Source organism: Astyanax mexicanus, chromosome 24 (genome assembly GCF_023375975.1).
Source record: "Astyanax mexicanus isolate ESR-SI-001 chromosome 24, AstMex3_surface, whole genome shotgun sequence".
NCBI classification, from domain to species: domain Eukaryota; kingdom Metazoa; phylum Chordata; class Actinopteri; order Characiformes; family Acestrorhamphidae; genus Astyanax; species Astyanax mexicanus.
Window position 1 is genome coordinate 10090331 of NC_064431.1, and position 7127 is coordinate 10097457.

The 7127-nt window shown below is 49.1% G+C and overlaps 1 pseudogene; it reads right to left on the bottom strand.

Annotated features, from left to right (window-relative positions):
* Positions 1-3576: 3576 nt before the first annotated feature.
* Positions 3577-6872, bottom strand: LOC111195370 (uncharacterized protein K02A2.6-like; annotated as a pseudogene).
* Between the last annotated feature and the right edge of the window lie 255 nt (positions 6873-7127).

Consider the following 7127-nt stretch of genomic DNA (forward strand, 5'->3'; position numbering starts at 1 on the left):
GAAAGTAACTAATAAAGTAACTAAGTTACTTTTTAAAGGAGTAATCAGTAATCAGTAATCGGATAACTTTTTCAAAGTAACTATACCATCACTGGTAACAGTAAAGCTAAAGATAAGAGCAAAAGCCTGATTGGCATAGAAAAAGCAAGAGACCTGTAAGTAAAAATGCATGTTTTTAATTGAGTTTAATTCTCTCATAAATTCTTATTTTTAAATTACAATTTAAGTTAAGTTTTAATTTAAGCTGTAATTTTTTATGTGCAGAAGTGCTCTGCTTTTCCAGCTTTTCTCAGCTCCTCACCATGACCTTCCCTTCTCCCCTCCACCCCATCGCCCGCGAGCGCCGCCTGCAGAGAAGAGGTTTGTGTTGGATAAATCCGGACGGTTTTCTTTCGGGACCAAAGACCTCCATCAGCGTCTCGCACCACTCAGCCAATCAGCTACAGAAAGACCTGAACTTGGGACGACCTGCTGTGGAAGTCTCTCACGGGTTCATCTGCAGAGCACTGCCCCTCCAAACTCCAAACTCTGCGCGTAAAACGAACCCCCGGGGCTGGCGGCGGGGAGGGGCCAGGAAAAACAAGAGACTGGACATGGGGCATGGATGGAAACTGGACAGGAAACAGAGACTGGACAGGGGACGGAGACTGGATGTGGGACATAACTGAAGACTGGACAGAACTGGACATGAACATGGTGATAGGGACAGGCACAGAGAAACCACCAGGGAAGGGAACAGGAACACATACAGACACGGGAACAAGGACAGGGAGAGTCAAGGTAACAAAATAAACAGGGGGCCTAGGGGCAGGCCTGGGTAGGGCCAAACACAGTTCTTGGAGCTGGAACAGGTGTGGGTGTGGCGATGGGCATCGCTGGCGCAGGGGCAGCAGGAGCTGGCGGCGTGGCAATTCGGGCAGCAGGAGCTGGTGGCGCGGCGTCTCAGGCAGCAGAAGCTGGCGGCGCGGCGACTTGGGCAGCTGGAGCTGGTGGCGCGGCGACGAGCATCGCTGGCGTCGGTGCAGAAGCGGTGGGTACTGCTGACACAGGAGCAGAGGCGGTTGCGGGCACCGCTGGCACAGGAGCAGAGACGATGGCGGGCACCTCTGACACAGGAGCAGAGACGGTGGCGGGCACCACTGGCATTGGAGCAGAGATGGTGGGCACCGCTGACATCGGCACAGGAGAGGTGGGCACCGCTGGCACAGGAGCAGAGGCGGTGGGCACTGCTGGCATCAGTACAGGAGCGGTGGGCACTGCTGGCACAGGAGCAGAGGCGGTGGGCACTGCTGGCATCGGTACAGGAGCGGTGGGCACTGCTGGCACAGGAACAAAAGTGGGCACCGCTGGCACAGGAACAGAGGTGGGCACCGCTGGCACAGGAGCAGGCACATGAGCAGGCAAGGAGACTTGAGCTGCTGGTGTATGCATGAAGACTTGAGCTGCTGGTGCTGATACAGAGATTAGAGCTGAACGCACAGCAGCATATGCAGGTTCCGGGGTGGCAGGAGCAGCATGTACAGGCTCGGGCCATGGGAGGCGGGCGGACGGGAGACAGCCTCTTTAAGGGGCCGGCGCTGCTGCAGATCTCTCCGGGGCGAAGGTAGCCTCCTCCAGGAGACAGGGCGGACATCTAAACACTGGATGCAGGACAGCCCCCGGAGGCAGCGGCAGGCGGGCTCGCGTCGGAGGGTAACCCTTATCCTCCGAACTGGACGCAGCTGTGAGGAAGTCCACGTAGTCCTAGAAATAGGAATCCTCACAGCCTGCGTCCCTGCCCACCTCGCCTCACCCGCAGTGAGGAGCGAGGCTGACTGCCCCAACAGTAAGCCCCCCCCCCCCCCCAAGAAAATTCTCTGGAGAGCGGGATCCCTTAGAACGCCTACCCTGAGGCTTCCTCCGGCCTCGATGCCTCTGGGTTTTCTGCGCCGGGGTCCCAAATGAGGGTGCGGCGGATAGTCAGCCCGGACCCAGCCCAAGGATTACCCACTACGTTCATAATGCGGTCGGTCTTTCTGTAACAGTCTTTAGGCAGGAGGCGGACGTAAAAGCAGGAAGACAAACTACATTTATTAAATAACAACTAAATAACGAAACAAACAAAGGACAAACTAGAAATAAAGCTAACATAAACAAATTAGGAAAACAACAAGTAACTAAACTAGACAGAAAATAACTAAACAAGGCAAGGGAAATAAACGAGGAAATAAGCGAGATATAAACAAGAAATAAACAAAGAGATTAACAGAGCTCAATAAACAAGGCTATAAACTGGAACAAACGAGAGAAGACAAACGACAAGTGAAGGTGAAAAATAAACACAGACAAGGGGACTATTTATACACACAGGAAGCACACCTGGGGAAACAGGTAACAAGGGGCGGAGCTACAAATTAGAAACACGTGACTGAAAATTAATGGGGAACACACTGGGAAACGGAGAAACACAGGGAAACAGAGCAAGGTCGTGACAACAATAAGTAAACTCATTCATTTTGTAGAGATCTACACATCTACTTTCTTTACAGATTTTAAGATTTTATTGTTTATATCATTAATGGTATAAAAACATTACATTCTATCAACCCAAATTAAGAAAATATTATGATATTATTTTTGGTCATATCATCCAGCCCAAGTTCCATGTAAAATGAGTATTCAATATTTTGTATCCATAAATATTCAAGCTTTGTTAACTATGGAAGCTCCAAATTTATACTGATAGATAATATTTTCCTTATAAAAATTAAAAATCTAAGATTAGCTGTCTCTCACTTATAGTAAATTTACAGCCAAGGGTAGTCTGTACTAAATCAGAAGTGCGTTTATAGTAGTGGTAACTTGCACGCGAAACGAACCACACACACACACAAGTTTCCACTTTCACTTTTATCTGAAGCGTAAGTAAATGAAAACAGATTAACAGACTCGGAGAGAAACTATACACAGCTTGCCTACAGAACGTATCTTCTTCTGCTCAGTTTGTTACACAGACTACAGGCACACATTGGTCCTCATACATTTCCTTTCCTCGGGCGCCACCTACTGGTAAGAAGCAATATTGCCCACATTTACAGCCTTAAAACACTTTAACTAATAACTTTGAGACACTGAAAATGGATCCAGTGTTTATGACTTCCATAAATCTATACTGACCATAACACATAAAACTGATTATTCCAGCATACCCATAAAAGAACACAGTATACCCTTATCACAGAAAAGCAGTAATGCTTATGAAAACTTCAGTCTATCAGGAGCCTTTCGAGCACGCTGTGATCTGCGCACTGTCTCCTGCTGAACCGCAGCTACCACAGGCGTCCACAAAACAGGAGTTTTGGGGAACTCCTGTGCAGCGGTCACCACAGGGGTCTGTGGTGTCTGTGAGACGGTGTGTAACTGTCCAGTCTCTGCTGGTGGCACAGACAACTCCGGTGGAGATTCCTCTGTCGGCGTAGTCATCCGGATCAACTCTGCAGTGTTGACCATCTCTGGGCCTGTATCAGGATCAGCCGCACATGGTCCTGATGTCTGCGGAACACTCGTCCATCGTCAGCTTGATGACATAAGAGACAGGACCATTCTGTGTCAGGATAGCCCCAGGAAGCCATTGCTGCTTGAAGTTTATGCAGAAATTCTTGACATACACATTGTCCCCTGGTTTCAGCAGTCTCTCTCATGCATGAAGATCATGTCTCTCCTTTTGTTTTCCATCAACATCTCTGCTGGTGTACGTGCAGTGGTGGTTTGAGATGTGAGGCAGTACTTGAACAGGAAACGGGAAAGTCTAGTACTCAGAGAATCACCTGTCATGCGCTTCAACCCTTCCTTCACCGTCTGTACAGCACATTCAGCCAGTCCATTCGAGGCTGGGTGGAAAGGAGCTGTACGAACGTGACGTATTCCATTCTGCTGCATAAAGTCCCTAACAGCTCACTTGTGAATGTTGTCCCGTTGTCAGTCACTAGGGTATCAGGTAGACCATGAACCGCAAACACTTGTCTAAGTTTCTCAATGGTTGAGTGAGCTGTTATGTTGCCCATGATGTGACATTCTATGCACTTAGAGTGCACGTCTATCATGACAAGATACATCTGGCCCATGAAAGGCCCTGCAAAGTCCAGATGTAATCTAGACCAGGGATGGTCTGGCCACTCCCATGGATGCAAGGGAGCTGGTGGCAACATTTTCTGATTGGCCTGACACTGTGAGCATGATTTTACCTTGTCTTCCTGGTCTAAATCCATTCTTGGCCACCAAATTTAAGATCTTGCTAGACTTTTCATCCTGGACACTCCGGGATATGTCTCATGCACTTCTTCCACGATTTGTGAGCGGCCTGGGGGCGGCACGACGACCCTCGTCCCCCAGAAAATGCAACCATCTTGTAAGCTCAGTTCCGACTTCCTCTTCACATAAGGCCTCAACTCCATGCTCTCGATCACCTCAGGCCAGCCTTGTAGCAGGTAAGTCTTTATCTTAGACAGGACAGGGTCTCGCTCTATCCATTTCCTGACCTGAACTGCAGTCACTGGTGTTTCCGACAACTTCTCCAATGAAAAAAACAGTCTCCGGAGGCACGTAAGTGGTGACTGGTGTCTCGGGCAATGGCAAGCGACTGAGAGCGTCGGCATTTGCATTGTCCTTTCCGGCCCTGTACTCAATGGTGTATTGGTAGGCTGACAATATTAGTGCCCAACGTTGGATTCGAGCGGAGGCAAGTGGTGGGATGCAGCGTGTCTCCCCAAACAGACTCATCAGAGATTTATGGTCTTTGTGAATTTTGAAAGGACGGATAGAGGTATTGATGGAAATGCTTAACTGCAAACACAACTGCCAGACCTTCCTTGTCTAACTGCGAGTACCCCTTTTCTGCAGCCGTCAACATGCGTGAAGCAAAGCCAATAGGCTTCTCTGATCCATCTTCCATCACATGGGACAACACTGCCCCCACCCCATACGGCGAGGCATCACAGGAGAGGGTCACCTCCTTGTCTGGATCAAAATGCACCAGCAGTTTCGCGTACTGGAGCAGTTCTTTCACTTCCTTGAACGCCATTTCTTGCTCCTCACACCACTGCCACTTTGTGACATTGTGCAGTAATTTGTATAACGACGCCAAGACTTTTGAGAGGTCCTGCAGAAATTTGCTGTAGTAATTCACCAACCCCAGAAAGGATTTGAGTTCGGTGACATTCTTGGGGCTCGGAGCTTCCTTGACAGCCCGCTCTTTGACTTCCACCGGGCAAATGCCCTCAGCCGTGATTTTGTGTCCTAGGTACGTGACACTCGGAGCCATGAACACGCATTTGTCCCTTTTTCGTCTCAACCCTGCATCTGAGAGTCTATGTAGCACCTGCTCCAAGTTGCTGAGATGCTCGGCCTCTGTAGCACCCGTAATGAGCAGATCATCCAGGTAGCAGGCTACGTGTGGGATGCCCTGCAACAGACTGTTCATTGTCCTCTGGAAAATGGCAGGGCTGGATGCCACTCCAAACACTAAGCAGTTGAATTTGAACAATCCCTTTTGCGTGTTAATAGTGATGACCTCCTTGGACTCCTCGTCTAGCAGAAACTGCTGATAGGCGTGGCTCATGTCCAGTTTGGTGAATGACTCGCCCCCAGCCAGGGTTGCAAACAGGTCATCCACCCGTGGCAACGGGTACTCCTCCAGCTTTGAGACCTGGTTTACGGTAAGCTTATAGTCCCCACATATTCGCACTGTTTGGTCAGGTTTCATAACAGGAACAATGGGAGCTGCCCACTTGGAGAACTGGACAGGTTCAATGATGCCCAGGGCCTGTAAGTGCTCCAGCTCCACCTCCACTTTCTGTGTCATGGCATAGGGTACCACTCTGGGCTTGTAGAAACGTGGTGTGGCATTGGGGTCAATATGGAGTTTCACTGTCATTCCCTTGAGTGTGCCCAGCTCTTCTCTGAACACCTCACTGTACCGCCGCAGAACGTCCTCTGTTGTGCCTGTATTCTTCACCTCATGCCAGTTCAGCTTGATTTTCCTGAGCCAGTCACGGCCCAAAAGACTGGGCCGATTTTGACGTCTGATTTCCCACTTCACAGCACTCCATGGTGGGGGATGGCCTGACCAGTGTATGTCCTCAGCTGGAGCTTTGATGGAGTCAGGGGCGGTGGGTTTGACCTCCATGTCCTCTTGTAGGTCTCCTGAAGCTTTCGCTCCTGAATCGATCTCAAATTTGACATCCTGTCCCTGTACTGTGACTTTGGCATAGTAGGGCATAGGCGGTTCCTCATCAGTGTCCACTGCAAACATATTAAAAGAGCACATGGCCTCTTCACTTGCTTCCTCTACATGGTATGTGTCAGCCTGTTTTTGCTTTCCTTTCCATTTCTCAGTCTTTTTGTTTTTAGAACCTCAGCATTTCCTTTCTAAATGTCCTTTTTTCTTGCAGCCATGGCAGACAGAATCCTTGAATTTGCATTTGTTTGCATAGTGTGCCCCTCCACACCGAAAACATTCAACTGGCTTGCCAGCTCTCGAACTGACTTTCTTTACATGATGCACTGCCACAGGTTGCGGCCCTGCATGCCCTTTTTGGATGTCCTTAGCATTGCTAGCTGCCGTCTCCATGCCATGAGAGATCGCTTTTTTGAAAGTCAATGTGGGTGCTGTCTCACTCAGCAAACGGCGCTGAATCGCCTCATCATTTATGCCGCATACCAGCTGGTCACGTAGCATATCATCTAGCACCGCTAGATGCCACTGACTGACCTGACTTCCTGAAGTGGCTGTGGAACTTAAAACGCTGAACAATTACAGACGGCTTCGGATTGTGGTGGTCACTTACGAGTTTGACAAAGTCTGCATATGGAATTTCACCTGGTCTCCGTGGCATAGCCAAGTTCTGTATAACACTAGCTATCCCCTTGTCTAGCCGACGCTAACAACAAAACCGAAACTAACTCCTCCAGTTATCCTCGTCGCCAAAATGTGTGGTAACTTGCACGCGAAATGAACCACACACACACAGGTTTCCACTTTCACTTTTATCTGAAGCGTAAGTAAATGAAAACAGATTAACAGACTCGGAGATAAACTATACACAGCTTGCCTACAGAACGTATCTTCTTCTGCTCAGTTGTTTACACAG